Below are 18,776 nucleotides of genomic sequence, written 5' to 3'. Positions count from 1 at the left end.
ATGCGATACAATATTTAAATAAATTAGAACAAAAATCCAAAAGCTAATTCGAAACAAAGACTAGTTCGGTCGGTGGACCGTAACATAAAATAACAGTAAATACCGATCACACAAAAGGCTCTCCAGCCTTTTCGCTGCCCTCGATTCCTTCCAGGACGGAATCGAGGAGTGCGTCTTCAAACGTGTGGGGACCGTTGAGTTACTCCGATCTCCTGGCGTGGGGGGGACGTCCTTCAGATGATCATCGTCCACGTCTCCAAAACGTCAGGAAATCGAAAGCCCTGTGCCCAGGGCCCGAGGCTCGGAACTGGCCAAGACGTCTGCTTCCTTCGAACGATCAGGACTGAGAGATCGACTCCTGCTTCGCCTTCGTGTAAAAAGCCCGCTAGCTCCGATAGCGCCGGAAATAGTGTCACGAACTCCGTACAAACTATCCCGTGCGCAGGCGCGATCCGGTCGTACTTTTGCGTAGTGTTGCCCTCGTAAAGACTTCCTCGACTTAGTGTGTTATGTTATAAAATAACATGACAAAGGCTAGATTTGTATAGTTATGTCGTTAAACCATACTCTGCCACAAACACTAACTGAAGGTCGGCGTTTTTGTTCGTGTCACAGAGCCACTGAATAAATTATATGAGACATGATTTTATGCGTAAAAACATGAAAATTGCGCCCGAGTACATTTTTATGTTTATCACCTGGATTATTAATATTAAAACCACTAATGATAAAATACTAATTGCTTTTTTTCCGATTTGTTTCAGGTAACGCATCACAATTATGTTTGGACAACAAACAATACCAACTGGAAGTTACTTACAGCCAGTCGTTCTGTATTCGTAAGAATTATTAAATAAATTTAATGCTTTGGTATATATATATTATATTTATTTTATACTGTATAAAATGAGTATTGGGCTTGTTTCACACACACACAACATAATATACAATATAATGGGTAGGTAGTAATATCGTTAACTAATGAAATATTTTAGTCCCGATATGCCAATATTATTTTACTCATTTCAGAAATTATTTAAGGGAACCGAACCCTGCCTTATAGGCTTTAATTTTCCGATACTTTCAAGGTTAAAACAACTCAGTGAAAGCGGATGGGGAAATACCTATCTGTAATTTTAATTGTAACATTTCCACGATTAAATTAATAAATGAACCGGTGTTTACATAGTACGACTTCATTAAAATTTATTATTAATATAGCCAAGCGCCATAGCTCTTGGGACAAGTTAGTCAAGTGTCAAATTGGTTGGATATAATTTGATATAATATAATAATACAGTGGCGGCTCGTCCATATGCACTGCGGAACTGCAGCACCCCCAAACAAATTGAGAAAAATGTAATAAGTATTATAATATACATAAATTTATGTATATTGTATGAAAATATCAATTAATATTATTTAAGCGTGAATTAAGCTCGCCCGCGCACCGATACATCCTATAATTATCATACACCGTGGTACTGCAGTACCGTTTTGAAACGAATATGGTCGAACCGGTGAAGGAGGGGTGTGAAGAGCTGGACACGCAGCTGGAGTTTGATCGGTACTACCGGCCAGATTGTATTTCACCGTTTCTGCGTTCGTACGTGAGCACGCGCACGACAGCGGAGGACAGCGGAGTTCTTTATTTTAATTATTTATTAATATAATTAATAATTTCATCCCCATCAAGTACCCTCGGTCGATAGTATAAATTTTCCTATGTTTGTTAGGTGATTCTAGGTACCTACTTCGTCAACCGGGACATTCTGCGTGCCGATTGTTATAGTATTTTATATGGTTCTAAATTTTGTTTATGCGGCACCGGAATTTCCCGAATGCCACAAGTTCACCACCGCTGTCTAATGCTATACCATGCATAACGTCTGAAGTTGCGAAAGGCGAAAGCCAGGTCGCGAAAACTTACGATCAATACTGTTTTCAAATTTGAAGTAATTTTTATGTCGACGATCTCGTAACTGCTACTTAACTTATCCTCGTCTTAGCGGTCAAGCATCTGTCCTAAAAATAATTCGGCACACGAAATACATAATTTAATAATGTCCTTCTGCAGAAGCACGGCGGCAATTTGATTGGTATCTTTTAATTAAACAAAGCAACGAAATGTTAAGTAATCGTCGTAAAACGGGACATCGTGCATGTGCGACGGACGTAAAAAAAGACAGCCTAAATTATATATTATCTTACCCAGAGGCTTCGAACCTTTCGAACGTGTTAGTTTTATTCACAGAACAGATAATAAATAGAATACCGATAGGCTATATTCAATACGCCGCATGTTGATGCAGGCTTTTGAATGTGTGAGTGTCCTACGAAAATGAAGCATGCATTATGCACGTGCAATAGTGTGTGTAATACATCAACATTAAATGAGCGTAAATGCATAAACCGAGAGCAGTTTTCAGTATTCGACGTACAACGTATTCTTGACACGTGTGTAAGTTTAACACGGATTCTTCCTTACTCGAGTCGGTTACCTCCTATCGCCTTACCCGTTATATATTTCAGTTCCCATTATTTCTGAGTTCCCTGGTTTTATTAGACAGAATAAACATACGGATTTAATATTACGTAGTGTCACCATCTGAAATATTGGAACGGCATTTTTGTAGCTTTTATCAAACTTGTATGTCTTACCGCCATTGTAAGCATATGACATGTATTTAGCTCATCCCCGCCACTATAAAATCTGTAAAAATGCAACAGTCGATTCTGACCGGTTGATAATTAGCGAACAGTATAGTTTTTCTGTATTAGTATGAATCTAGGGAACTCTGAAATAATCGAACTGAAATACCTAACGGGTAAGGAAGAATCCGGGATAAACGTAAACACGTGTCAAGAATTAATACATCATACGTCGAATACTGACAACTGCTCTCGGTTTAGGCATTGACACTCATTAATATTGGTGTATTACACACACTATTGCACGTGCATAATTCGTGTTCGTAGGACACTCACACATTCAAAACCTTGCATCAAAATGTAGTGTATTGAATATAGCCTATCGGAATTCTATTTATTAATCTGTTATGTGTATGAATCGCATTTTGGTGTAGAAGAGTTTCGCTCGTAAAGGTCTAATTTAACCTGCAGACTTGCAGATTCGACAACCAATGAATACGCCGATCGCCACAAGAAATTGCCAAGATATAGTGTTCAGAACTGTGTTGTGTTTACAAGCATTTTCTTTTGGTTTCGTATTATTATTGTCTGTTTAGATACCGAATAAAGCGAGATAGCTTCATTCATTATATCGCGTTAAATTTGCGTTTTGTTAAAAGCAATACAGGGCATTCGGATGCGTCCGGATGCGGAGAACGTACGTCTCGGTAATCTTTAACTATCAACTGCGTCATGAACGAATGTGAATTATTCTGTTTTCGAACGTTCGAAAATGATAGATTTGCCGGTGTACTATTTTGAGCTAGAGGGTTGCATCGACCGCCTATAATTTTTTCAAACTACACAAAACACTGTCACGCAGGAGGCAATGGCAGAGGTAACCGGTACATGAAGCAATCGCTAGCTAACACCTCCAGACACCTCTTCCGACCGCCTCACCTTCTGCCGTCAACACGTTATAGGCAGGTTAATTTGTTTGATGACCCAGTTGGTAGCCGCTTATGCGCGGCGTTTTACCCGCTCGTGTATAATGTCCCTAAGCCGGCTCTCACATCTAAACTCGCCTCGTCTGCAACGTGTCGGATACGTCGATGTGACGTTATCGTTCTTCACAAAACACACGTTGCCAAATGGAGCTCCGAAAATTGGTCGAATGCGACTTTTTAGTTTGAAAAAAAAAAACATCTAGTGCTGCTGTCCACAAATCGCATGCTTCTCGGCCTGCCAGTCGAAGACGCCAGAACGCTTACGAACACCTACGAATTGGTCATACTTATACCGACTCACCGATCGCCGATCGCCGCATCCAACAATCTATCCGTTTCGAGAGGTTATGTGCGACTGTGGCTAAGTAGATGTGCGCGGTCTTCATATGCAACACCGGATCGACGTTCCTAGAAGAATTGATTTATGGCTATGTGGAAGACGGGCGAGTTTAGATGTGAGAGCTGGCTAAAACCCAACGCGACCCAACGCTTGGAAACGTGCGCGCCACACATGGTGAGCAGTAACATTACATCACTCGACATTCGCGATTGCGGGGTTCTGTTTCGTTGAACTCACGCTTTTAATGCAAATGTATTAACTCATAGATTAAAAGATACAACGACGAATAAATGGACTCGCTGCTAATCGTCGTTTTGGTGCAGCTTTTGCACGACAATGGCGCAATGGTTGGTTGGCAAATCTTTATACAGTTAGCAGTTGTAGTAAAAGTCTATTTTATAACAGCCGTTATTAGTACGATAAAGCACTGACAAACTCAGCGTGCGGAGAGTCCTGGGTTCAATTCTCATTTAGGTTGATGATTGGACGATGGGTATGACTTGAGAGTTACGAGCACCTACTTTATAATCTTATAAACGATTTGATTTGATTTCTAATTATCTTAAATACACACCCATTTTTTCGTCTTTCCCTTGTATTCCGTTGGTTTTTATTACGTATTTTGAAGTTGATCTCAATGTTATACAACGTGATTAACGAGTTTATGTTATTAAAATACTTTATTGGATTCACAACACAACTTAGCTCTATGGAGTCTGGTACAAAATTCCTCACATTGACTACATGCTCAATAATAAATACTATATATATACTGAATACTGAACAGGACTCTATTAGGTATTATGTACTTGCAATATTGCCATGGACAAGAGGGTGGGTCACTGTGAGAATATCTATATCGCCTATAAGCAAGTGTTAAATGGAACCATCGTACATCATAAAATATAAACAATACAACACAAAATCGATATTACACTCTATACCAGTGGTTCTTAACCGGTGCACCGCGAGCTTGTTGCAAGTGCACCGCGAAAAAAATGATAAAAACATAAAAATCTTCACTTAAGGGGGGACATGCTCGTCGAAGGTCAAAATTGAGTTTTTATTGTATTTTCAAACCATGATCCTGGACACTCCTTAAACGTTGTAGATAATCTATTTATGTAATTTTGAAGCCTTATTATCCTTTATAGTTATTTTTAACATTTTATGACTGCATAAAGTATTTTTGTTACATAAAATAGTATTCTTTTAAACCTCTCGCTCTGATGTTAGAGAATATAGTCATATTTCGGTACACAACTGTGCAGTGGTGTTAAGATTTTTTACATTTATTAATTTTTAAACGCATTTATAAAACCTTTAGCATAATTTATTACGAGATAATTTTTGTAAAATATTCACGATAAAAAATTATATTGATAATCTCTGTGATCCCAAATTTGACAAGAATTAGGCATTTTATTATTCAAAAAATTGGCAAGATTAACACATTTGAAGATGATTCTAAAGATATTTATTATAAGCTATGTCTTTGACCATTCAAGTGTGATAAACATCTTATGAATAATGATTGCTTTATAATAATTATTGACCTAAGAATAAGGTAGTGTTTTTTTGAAATACGTCATTTCTTTTGTCATTCCCCAGTGGTTAAGCTACAACATACGGCCGTAGCCATAAATTGACAAACTATAATTAAAGTAGGGAGTAAAATGATATTGACGCGCGTGTTTGAACATGTACCTAACCGATTTTTTAAAAAAAAAAATTTAAACGGTACATGTTCAAACACGCGCGTCAATATAATTTTACTCCCTACTTCAATTATAGTTTGTCAATTTATGGCTACGGCCGTATGTTGTAGCTTAACCACTGGGGAATGACAAAAGTAATGACGTATTTAAAAAAAACACTACCTTATTCTTAGGTCAATAATTATTATAAAGCAATCATTATTGATAAGATGTTTATCACACTTGAATGGTCAAAAACATAGCTTATAATAAATATCTTTAGAATCATCCTAAAATGTGTTAATCTTGCCGATTTTTTGAATAATAAAATGCCTAATTCTTGTCAAATTTGGGATCACAGAGATTATCAATATAATTTTTTTCGTGAATATTTTACAAAAATTATCTCGTAATAAATTATGCTAATGGTTTTATAAATGCGTTTAAAAATTAATAAATGTAAAAAATTTTAACACCACTGCACAGTTATGTACCGAAATATGACTATATTCTAAAACATTAGAGCGAGAGGTATAAAAGAATACTATTTTATGTAACAAAAATACTTTATGCAGTCATCAAATGTTTAAAATAAATATAAAGGATAATAAGGCTTCAAAATTATATAAATAGATTATCTACAACGTTTAAGGAGTGTCCAGGATCATGGTTTGAAAATACAATAAAAACTCGATTTTGACCTTCGACGAGCATGTCCCCCCTTAACAAAAACATTGCCGAGGGAACTATTTCCACTATAACAGAACATTAACTTTATTGGAAGAAAATATTGCATATTAATTTCCTTCCTTAGATATAGAAAATTATGACTGGATACGAAATCCATTTGCTACGATTGATAGGTACATCGAGTTGTGAATTTCCGTACCAAGAAGACGAAGAATTGGTCACCTTGGCAACGGAAAATTAAATTTTATGAAATAACTATGGAGGAATTTTGGATTTCTGTCCAAGACGAATAACCACCTCCCTACATGAGGGCACTGAAAATTTACAGTTTTCAACATCATATTTGTGTGAGCTCGGTTTCTCAACACTAATTAATATAAAAACTAAAAAACGACACAGACTTACAAATTTAGACGAAGAATTATTGCGCTTATCTATATCAAATATTCGACCTCATGTTTCTGAAATCTGCAAAATCCGACAAGCTCAGGTATCACATTAATTGATTTTTAATAAATTCCATTTTGTTATGGGTAATTTTAGTTACAGTTTTCCCATGTATGTACCTATATATCTTTTCTTTAATATTTTTTTTCTTTGACTGTTTTGTAATCTGTTAATTTTGTAATAACAGTTATGTTCGCATATTTTCTTTGTTTTATGACCGTTTGATTTTGGTACACCGCATCTTTTTCTTATGATCAAAAGTGCACCGTGACTTCGAAAAGGTTAAGAACCACTGCTCTATACCTAGAGTATTTTATTTCTAAAGGCATTTCTTATTTATTGATTTAAAAGCATTCCTTGTGAAATAAAGTAACAATACATCTAAAAAATATTATTATTGCTGGATATATAGCTGGATCTCTTAAATTTACACAATAAATTTTAACTTAGTTTATTCAGTACTTATTCTAAACTAAAGGTATCTCTTATTTATTTATATACCTACATAAACACATTCCTGATACTCATGATATAACATATTAGTGTGGGAATTTTATCAATTATTAACTTATTTATAGATTTATGTCTTATAATTAAATAATATTTTATAACACATTTCACGATTAACTGTGATACGGTCATCTTCATACGTACAATTTTCCGGACATTTCTAGCCACTACTCGCTGTCTAAATTCTTATTTTGATATCTTCAGACTGATCTCATTTCTCATTGACCCGTGTCCATAAATTTCTATATTGGGTCACACGTTCAATTGGTCAGATGGTTTATGAAGAAAGTCATTTTATTATTGGTGTCGTTATTTTACTGATTATGAATAGTTTGGTTTTATTGAAGTTCGTTGTCGCCTCATTTTTTGGTACAATCGTATATGTTTAGTTGGTTGCTGATATTCATTTGGCCATAAATATTGCTGTAGATTTAAAATCTGTCAGTGCTAATATTATAAATGCGTTCAATTGTTGTATTTTAATTGTATTTCAATGAAGCGCATGCGAAAAAAAATTATACGTACGTAATTAGTTACTGCCAATGAGCGCTTGATGGGCATAGGCTCACCTCCTTTCCGCTTCAGCGCAAGGACGTACATAATATTATAATATACATAAAACATACAATTACGTATATAAGTACTTAGCAAAATGATTTATTATTGGTGGTTATTTGACACGATATGATTCGCATTAAATTATATTATAAAGCTACTAGTATTGTTTTAAAATAAATGCAATGTTGGACAAGCTTCCAAATTTCCAATCGTCGCTGTGGAGTAACAAAATTCCCTTGGCGAGTAAAATAATTTTGATACTTTTTTACTTTTCATTGAACAATTTGCAAAAGTGATCCATTCAGTAATCATTGCCCCGGGTGCCGCAACCAATTGGTTGGAAACCCGTGCTCTATGATATTGTTGAATCTCTAGTAGATGTGTAAATTTAAATATTGTATGCCCAAAGGTTTGGGGAAAACTCCTACACGTACCCTAAGATTTACGGTCTATACCAGGGATGGCGAACCTATGGCACGCGTTTGTAGAGAAAAAAAAAACCTATAATAACGAGGGTATACTGACAGAACGCATTACTTCAGTTTTTGCTGTTTTTCTGTTTTAAATGCCAAAATGTATACAATTTTACGCTCTAAGTCCTGGTAAAACGCATAAAGGCATAGGACATAATGGTGAGAAAATAGAAACATTATTAAATCATATTGTCATTTTTTTATTCTGATAGAAAGCATGATAATGGCCTAATGCGTTCTGCGTATACAAAATACAAAACTTGGAACATGTCGTATATTGTGTTTGCCATAAAGGTTAGTCTTTATAATGTAGAAAAAATGTTTTTAAATCATAAAAAAATCTACGTGGGAGAACGCTTTGAAAAAAAAATTAAAGTCCTTTTTGCGATTATCCCAGAACTTGTTTTAATAATGAGTTAATGTTTTCTGTCAGTATACCCTCGATAATAAGTGACAGATAATATTGTATAAAAAATAGCAGGCAAATAAATACTTTATTTAAAAATATATATTTTAGGTATGGTCCCAATATTAAAGCTTGATTTGATATAAATAAAGAGGATTTCAAGTTATACACATTTATATTTGTATAAAAGTCGATGTTTTTTAAAATAAAAAAAAAAAATATTAAAACGATGAATTAGTCAAGAATCCAAACCTTAAAAAATTGGAAATAAATACTTTAATGATAAATATGACCATTAAATATAATGTAATAATAAGATTTTTTTACAATTATTATTGTAAGTTTATCTTTGACTTTAAAAAAAATCTTTTTGATGTTTTCAGATACATATTTATTAATTAATACAGTTGAAAATTATCAAAAAAATGTCTCAAATTGCAAGCTTCGTATTTTTCCGCTAGGTGCTCTGCTGGCATGCCTCTCCCCTTTAAATATTTCACATGTTGTTGATTAGTTTTTTATAATAATTCATTAGGCCCTGCCTAAATCAAACCTGAGCAGATAAGAAATATTGTATCCATAAAATATTCAAAATTATCCGTGTTTTAATGGCATAATTTTAGATATTTTATAGATAGACGATTATTTTTTTTACTATCATATATTATGGCTTGGTTTTTAGTGTTTAATTGAATTTAACAAAAAAAACTCACCAAATCTGTAAATTGTAGACTTAGGTATTCAATAAAAACAAATATTTACGTATGACTGACAAACTTTACTGTGGACTATTTATGTCGGATCTTAACAGCCTACCTCCACCCTTCGCCACTGCTACAATTTGTATGAAGGTATCGTCGTTAAATTGTATTGGGAAACGCCGGCATAAACCAATCTACGGGCCCATAAATTAAGTATTAATCGATGTGTTCCGAAATCGATCCTCCCCGGATCGTACAATTCCTCCGAGTTGCTAATGCACTCCCAACTCAGCGAGGGTTCAAGCGGCGTAACCCGCTGAATATTTGATACGCAAATGTAGTGAGTTAAGGTTTATGCCGTGGACCCTGGCCCCCGCACGCTCGTGTTTCCAACAACCCCGGTTGGTTTAGCGCCGCCATTACGCGAAGTTATGTCGCTGCTTGGCTCGTTTTAAAGAACAATGAGAGGGGATGCCATGGGAATTGTTTTATTGCGAATACAACGGGGTGGCTGAATCATAAACGGGCATATGTGAAAAAGTTTGCCACTCCTGCAGCTATGCAGAGTATGTTATGTATAATATTATCTCTTAATAATGCCCAACGATGGTCGAGCGGCTTACGCGTCGGCTTATAATGTCGTGGGTCCCAAGCTCGAATCCGGGGTCTAACAAAAATACACTTTATTTTTCAATTTGTGTTTTCTGTATGGACATAATAGGTTGAACAATAGTAGCTAACATCCATTTCTCGTAAAAACAAAAGTCTGTTATATGTTAATGTAAAACCTCCACTCTGTAGAGGCCCATATGATCTTATTAGGATGGGACATGGTCAAAAGAAGAAACAAATATATATTAAGACCGCACATAAGTGAACCGGCAAATAATTTTCAACAGTATGTGGAACGAAATTTCGCAGTCGTCGCCAGTCGGAGAGCGATAGTCGACCTGTTCGCACGTCAATTTGTTTTGTGATGGCGTCGGAGGAATATATTCTTAAATCGTGTAAAGGTGACTAAAAAACGTTCCGCATGTACTTGAAAAAGAAAACATGTCAATGAATATACTATTATTATTACGAATATAATAATAAACATAACATTAAAAGGACGCATGTTAAATTTTTATGACAAATTATATTTCGTTCGTCTCGCGTCATTTGCACAATCCGTGCATCGCCTAGTCACGATCTTTTTAGAACATGCCTCAGCTGAAGTATAGCCCTAAGTATATCTAATACAAAATATCGTAGAATTTGGAAAGCGCTTTTTGTTTAACAAATATCTAATGAATAAGAACATACTTAAATAACGAACTTACATAAATATTTATCCACCAAAAAAACTTTTTTGAAAAAATACGGTATTGCAATCCTTAGTGTAGGTATAATACATAACGATGCGTTGAACGCGATATACGAAAACATTCTGCGTTCATCGCATGCATGGGCCCCCATAGGGGGGGGAGGTGACAGGACACCAGCCAACCTGGTATATCGCCAGATAAGTTAGATAAACAGATAAACACACATCACAAAATTTGCTCTAATAGTAAAAAAAAGTCATCTGCAGTGCTATTTTATTTGTATTAACATTTTAAAATATGTGAATGCAATATGGGAATGCAATTTTTAATTATTGTGTGACAATATTGTCAATACTAGACAACTCCATACCTCAAGTGAATCTATTCAAAATACCTAAAATGATACTACCCTTAATTTTGCCCCGAACACCACATGGAAACCGCTATTGTAGAGCATCATACTGCCTTTAACCTAAATGATAGGTAGGGGGACCCGCCAATGATCCTGACCTAGGGGCCCGCTTTAGGATGTAGGGTATCATCGCATGCGTTCAAAACGACGAACTGCAGTGTACGCAATTATAACTTTTGACGGGTTGAAAGTCTATAGGGTCTAAGTGCCAAAAAATTCTATAACAAGTTTTTTACTTCATTACAATGCTATTCTGAAAGGTCTACGTTCCTAACTTACCATTTTTGTCACACAAATACATTGAAATATGGGTGGGATCTTTGTGCCCCTACCACAGAACAGATAATAAATAGAATACCGATAGGCCATATTCAATACGCCGCATGGTGAAGCAGGATTTTGAATGTGTGAGTGTCTTACGAAAATGAAGTACGCATTATGCACGTGCAATGGTGTGTGTAATACACCAACATTAAATGAGCGTAAATGCATAAAACCGAGAGCAGTTTTCAGTATTCGACGTAAAAGTATTATTGACACGTGTGTAAGTTTAACCCGGATTCTTCCTTACTCGAGTCGGTTATCTGCTATCGCCTTACCCGTTATGTATTTCAGTTCCCATTATTTCTGAGATCCCTGGCCCCTACATACTCCTTTACATAGAATGTTTCAATATTGTCCATGTTTATTCTTCCTTTGTTTATTGTTTCTTTAGAATTATGCAAACTTATCATATTATACTGATGTTCTTCTGTAACTTTGTAAATATAAAAATAAAAATGTGAGTTTTCATAATATATACTTATATAGGTAATATATGGTTTTGTTCCTTTTTTTGTTATATCTCAGTTTCACATTTTTGGCACGTACAGCCTATAAACTTTCAACCCTTCAATTATTGTTTGCACGAAATGGCAGTGTAGGCAAATTTAAAATTAAACTACAATAATTTACTTGGTCCTTTGACAATTCTAAAATCGCTTGCCTAGGCTCTTTCTTATCAGGCCGTGTGTGTTTGAAGCAACTGTAGCAATAAGTCACTTCAAATTATTTATAGGTCTTATTCACTAATTTACTGACCGTGGTAGTAATTGTTTTCGGTTTCGGCCCGAATTGAAATGCACCAGCCTAGTAAATAATAAATTAATCCCATTTGAATTTTACAAATTATTGCCAGCACCAACATGTTTCATATTTTGTAACTGATGCGGTCGGATGAGATTGTAACGCATGTTTTTTAATTGACCTTAATATGAGAGGATACTTTGTGTTTAAAAATTAAACGACATTTTTAGCGGTGACTGCATTGTCTGAGAGGTACGGAATCTTACGCCCTTTTTCAGGGTTATATTTTATCACACTAATGACCTTTGAAGCTAGTTCTATAATCTATATACGCCATACTTAGGGATTGCAGTAGCGGTATTTTAAAACCGGTTAGTATCCCAGTCTTTTTCGATGTCGAATTTACCGGTTTAAAAAATCAGATAATACCTATACATTCGGTATTAAAAGTGGAAACAACATGTATTAATTATCGTAAAAGGTTTAACACAGAGAACTCAGAAATAATGGGAACTGAAATACACAACGGGTAAGGCGATAGCAGGTATAAGTAAATCATTCTACAGTGGCACCATAGGCGATTCGCGCGTGTATTGAGTTTCTTGCGACAATGCCTGTTTCAATGCTAGCAAACAATACCACTACAACTGCAAGCCGCATTTGCCGTACCCATGGTGCCACTGCAAAACGATTTATCTATAACCGACTCGAGTAAGGAAGAATCCGGGTTAAACTTACACACGTGTCTAGAATACGTTTTACGTCGAATATTGAAAACTGCTCTCGGTGTATGTATTTACGCTCATTTAATGTTGGTGTATTACACACACTATTGCACGTGCATAATGCGTGCTTCATTTTCGTAGGACACTCACATATGCAAAAACCTGCTTCACCATGCGGTACATTGAATATAGCGTATCGGTATTCTATTTATTATCTGTTCTGTGGTTTAACATGATTGTATTTTTTGTCGGGTTACGCTATGTCTGGTTGGGTAGTTCACAATAATTATGAATCAAGTCCATCAAAATGGATCCTGATATCTAAAGTTAAAACTCCTTTTGTTCAGGAATGTTTTCACTGTTTATACTTACCATATATTTATAGTACCTACATGGATCAATTTAAATAAATATTCGAAACAAAGTATATTCAGGCTTTATGAATATTAGCAAATACCTCTGTATACTGCTGAAGGAACTGTCAAAATGGACAAGATTCATATTCAATTTGATGTCTTATCAATCTAGTATTGCCATTTATGCGGAAAATTGGAGAGCTACGATTGTGATATTAACAAACAATATTGACATCTGTTTTATCTATCGACTAAAATAAAAAAAATCGAATTTTATGAAAATTGGACTTTATCCATAATTATTGTGAACCACCCATATATCTATTACATAATATATATTTATTAGTGGATACTTCTGTTTGATTCCATATATTTCACGAATACCGGTATTCAATAGGAAATACCGGTATTAGTATTTTCATTCAGTATTGCAATCCCTAGTCGTACTCCTACTGCGTGTAGTACTAAGTGTAATGTGTACTTCCAATAATTTGTTGTCTTCGAATATATTTTGATGTATCAAGAGGTAGAGAAAATAATCTTATATTTACGGTTGGTTTGTCAAGGCGCTAACGTAAGGGCAAACCCCGCACTGACCCATTTTGCGGTCGTACCTATCTACTCCAAACTGCGGTCGTAGCTATTGATTTTAGATTTAGAAGTTTTTGCCAAACTGTTTGTTGTGTTTTAATCTCTTGAATAGTATTCTGATGCTGCCTAGTTGAAACTGCCTCAAAGTAACAGGCCAGTAGGTATTTTATTCTGTTCTTATTTTCTTTAATAGTACCTAGATGGCTTTTATAGTATTTTACAACGTTTTTCTTATCTCGTATTTTTATTTGTCCGGTGGTTCTTTGTCCGGTACAAATCTTGCAATCGATTTTTAACTAACTTCCCGACTAGCTAGACATTTTAACAAGAAACTTTTTGAATATATCAGAACACGATGCCAATGCATTTTTTAATACTTTTAGCCATCTTTAAGTAGAATTGAATTCATTTTCAGTTAATTCTGTTTTGTATGAAAAGTTATTTCGACACCATTATTGGTTGCTAAGCGGATGGTCCTAGCAACTAAATTATTAATATATACGTGCGTTAGGTACTATGGAAATCAAAATGACATTTCAGTATTATTTCTATCAAGTACACATTTTTTTGATCATTTAAGCTAGCAAGTCAAGTATATATGATTCAACAGAAAATTTAAAAACGTTGTAAATAAAAAGTTCTTTTTATCTTGTAATTATTTAATATAAGTTTCACTCGATCTGTTGATGCGTAAACGAGGGACAATTATCGAATTTAACTCACACAAACCCCTACAGTTATAAAACGCCGTTTAAACATAACGTGAGTGTAGCTGCGTATTGCCACACGACGCGTCATCTACCCTCTTGTCTATCGCATTATAAAAGACGTCTTAAGTTATGATTATATTGAGATGCACGATGTGACGGCGACAAATTTAGTATATGGTTTCGTCATTTTGCGGAATATTTTGAACGATCACCAGCTCTGTAAATTCAATGATAGAGAGTGCCAACTCTTAGTATTTTGAATTATTATTCATCATTCATGCTAATTTCAATTAATTTTAAAATGTTCTACGTGTGCGTACGTTAAAATTACTTGCGATATTATATCCATAGATAATATTTTGAACAGAACCCAACCTGCAGACCATAGATAATAGACGGAATTCTTATAAAAAATACATAGTGCAACCGCTAAAAACAACAAAAAAACACCCGATTTTGACAGGAGTCGAAAACGTTTAGGCATATAAAAAATGATAAAAAAACTTTCATTAAGTCATGCAGGTGTCGTTGCAGTGCGATAGGTACAACGTGAGGTGACCTCATTGTTGTTCTGGTGATTTGGTAGATTTTTCTACAATAAAGGTCCAAAATACTACGGGATGGGAGTATCAGTATGCTAACATTTTTAACACCAATAAAAACGACATTACACACTTTTTCCCGTAGCAGCAGCTTACTGTGACGTCACGTGATAGTACCTACGCGACGTGCATCTCAATATAATCACAACTTTAAGAGACAAATAATATTAAATTTATCTCTAACATGCATATTTGTGTCGCTACATTTCAAAATCAGCCAAGTCCACCTTTAGGTATTTTTGACTTTTTTGTGAATTGCTGAAGAACTACTGCTTTCTAACATTTCTGCATTATCAAAATGTAGAATTTATTAATTTTAAATATTCTATACTCGAAATAATTTAAACTTTCACCCTTGTGACTGTGTATTTGAGAAAACAAAAAGCTGTTTTTCTCCTATTCATCTATTATGGACTTAGTTGATTTTGAAATCTAGCGACACATTTATTAAGAACGTTACGATATGCTAATTCCAGACTTAGAAATTGGAAAGCACTAGGTATCATTAACACAAACTTTCCGCTAGTCAGAAGCATGTCGCTTGTGACGAATCGCCGAAAACCTTCAGCGAAACAATTAGCGAGCCGCTCGCCGTCTAGCGTTCCGGTTCACCTGTCAATCACCCCCTATTCAGTAGGTATCGGAGTGTTCAGTTCGTGCGACCTGTCGAACCAATGAAGACTGATCGTCTGCTGTTCCGGTAGGGTTGGCTTGCTACGCTATGATATTGCGGGCAACATTATCTGTCTATAGACACGTCCGATATTATTAATGTTTGCCGATACTCTCTGTGAGACTGTATCATTTTTCAGGACGCGGTTCGGACAGTAGTCAGATGGCAAACTAAGCAGGCTTCTTCCTGTCAATTTGTTCGCTTTCACTTATTATTAGAGGTATGACTTTACAATGTAAATATGAAATACTACGATATCGGTGGTTGTGTACACTGTATGTACACAACCAGTAGTTGTCCACTGATATAACCACTAGAATAGCTTAGTATCAAAGTGGGAAAAACGCCACCTCCCACTAAATTCACGTTTTAATTGATTATGGTAGTGCAAGTGATGCTCTTTTCAAAAAATATCAAAAGCGGTAGTTTTCATAGAGATTTTTGAGTTTAAAGTTGGTATGTTATATGAAAAACGGACACTTTTCACACATGTTTGTGAGTCTCCTGTAAAATTTTATAAATGGCTTATGTCCCACTTTGACACTAAGCTACTCCTAGACGTTGAGTTTTTCACTATCGATGGCCCGCGCAGACGTATCCCGCCGGTTGGCTCCGGAAAGGTGAAGAGGCGTGCGGTGGGGTCAAATGCAACGTCTGGTGGTTTGTGTCGGCGGGCAGCTTAAAACAAACTCCCTATATAATCAGGCCGCAGCACAAAAGTGCTAGTTATTTCGAATGCAATTGAACTGTTTTTAGGAAATGATTATTCGTTCATATTGAACCAGAAAGTGTAAAACAAAATATGCGATATATAGTCAATAAATAGCACTACGATCGAAATTCGCAATTTCGTGCCGCGGCTTGACTATATATTGACTTAGTATACACCTGTCGTAAATTGTCTGTTGGATGTAGTACCTAACCCATGAATAAACTAATAGTATCTAGGTACATCTCTGCGTAATAATCCATTTCATTGGACAATACAGCTGAACTTTTAAAGCCGTTTAAAGATAAAGGAATATCTACTATGTGGCTTAAGCAGGGCTTAATTGAATTTTAAAAACCATCTTCAATTTGTATTTAGTTCAATGAAAACAAATAAGTAGGTATGACTGACAAAGTTTAGTGTGCAATATTTATGCCGGATCTCCACAGCCTAGATCCACCCTTCGCCACTATTGTATACCAATATGTAAATAAAATACTCGTACATACACGAATGTGTATTTATATTTGACCTGTAGTGCCAGAAAATGTTGTTCACTTCTCATTTCTAGATCACTTCGCCGCTGGGCGTGCAGGCATCCGTTCTGCAGTCCACAGTTTTGCCTAGTTGATATCAAACGCGTCAAACTTCAACTGAAGTGTCCGCACTCAGCTGTCGGCCGTCGCCATTAATAATCTCATAACGGCTCTTTCTCTTAGCGAACTCGATAAATAAAATTCATCTCGTACCAACGGCCACGTCTTATCGCCCCCATTACTGCTGCAACCTCTTAGAATCCACATCCAGTGTAGATATAGTTTTCATTTTGGCCCTCACATCCTGAAGCGGTCCCCCCTACATATCGTTAAGGTTAAGGGCAATGCGATTTTCTACAGTAGTGTTCTCCAAGTGGTTTCCATGGAACCCCTGGGTTATGTGTATTTTTAGCGATTTTTAAATAAATCCAGTTGATTTATTGAGTTGTCAGCACTTGGCATATTATGAAGAACTGATCGCGACCTCCTATTGTTGTAACCAATTAACATGAAACCCTTCGCCATATTGGTTAAAAAGCCATTTTGTAAGTCAGGAAACACACTTAAATTAATTATAAAATTTAATTCTACACGTGAATTATCATTTAATTATATCAATCATCACATCACATCAAATTACATCGCACAGCCACATATTTTTAAATGTTAATCATTTAGGAAAATAGCGCCGCAGGCGACGTTTTTTACTATTAGATTAATATTAGCCCCTCCCTTGTGGGGGCCTTGATACTTATAACTGGGGACGAATGTCGAGGCGTACATTTCAAGGCCAAGCGGACATAATTGCGCCCGTTATCATCGAGCAGAATGTCCGCGACAGATTCCCCTAAATTGGAGAACGGGAGTTTGTTTGAGTTTATCTGGTATGGATGAACCCCATGACAGTAAATTTATCTTGTTATATGCTGTATAAATAACACGCATGTGCCGGTAGGCGCGAGATGTTGTGATATGTGTGATATGGAGTGAATTTTCTCATCTTCACGCGCCAAATTATATTTGCAGAATATAATTATTAATATTATTCTGCCGACTTTTGGAAGAGGCGATTTCACTGGTTCTGTCCGTATAATGTGTCCCCATCCCCTTTTCACATTTGTAAAATGTTATACCTAATTGCGTTGTATGGATACTATCCGTGGCTTTATCCAATTGACTTTCTCTTAGGTATGCTTACATACTGCAGTCTGCAATTTAGAAGAGATCTTTATGTACTTATGTATTTTTTTCGACTTATACGAGGTATAAATGAAAACTCTGCCATTCTGGGCAGTATTGACCTGCGTGTCCCTGATAACTATCTTTGAAATAGAGAACATCAGTTGTTTATTCTCCCAAGGTGCCACTGGTAATGACAACTGGGAGCACGATGACTATGTTCAACCAAGTTGCTTCGGGTATTGATATATATCCCACTTGCGTGAGGTGAGTTTAGGTGGACGCTATTTTATAAATTCATAAAATAGGGTCTCCATACCAAACTCGGTGTACTTCTTTGAATTTCGATAGACGTATAATTGTATTTTCACTGCTTTAGTATGCTTATTATTATGTTCTCTTTTTATTTTTTCGTTTTTATTACTTTTTTCTTTATAATAATGTTTCATAC

The 18,776-nt window shown here is 35.6% G+C and overlaps 1 protein-coding gene across 1 annotated transcript in view; it reads left to right on the top strand.

The window, feature by feature from the left end:
- The window catches only part of LOC147070009 (prominin-1-A-like), a 219,707-nt gene that overhangs the window by 101,631 nt on the left and 99,300 nt on the right, over nt 1-18,776 (top strand). The gene's annotated exons all lie outside the window — the stretch shown is intronic.

Source organism: Rhyacophila brunnea, unplaced genomic scaffold (assembly GCF_057557595.1).
Source record: "Rhyacophila brunnea isolate RB1 unplaced genomic scaffold, BYU_Rbru_1.0 scaffold_22, whole genome shotgun sequence".
In the NCBI taxonomy this organism is placed as follows: domain Eukaryota; kingdom Metazoa; phylum Arthropoda; class Insecta; order Trichoptera; family Rhyacophilidae; genus Rhyacophila; species Rhyacophila brunnea.
The sequence above is the reverse complement of the archived record's forward strand: the minus strand, read 5'-3'. Positions and strand labels throughout refer to the sequence as shown.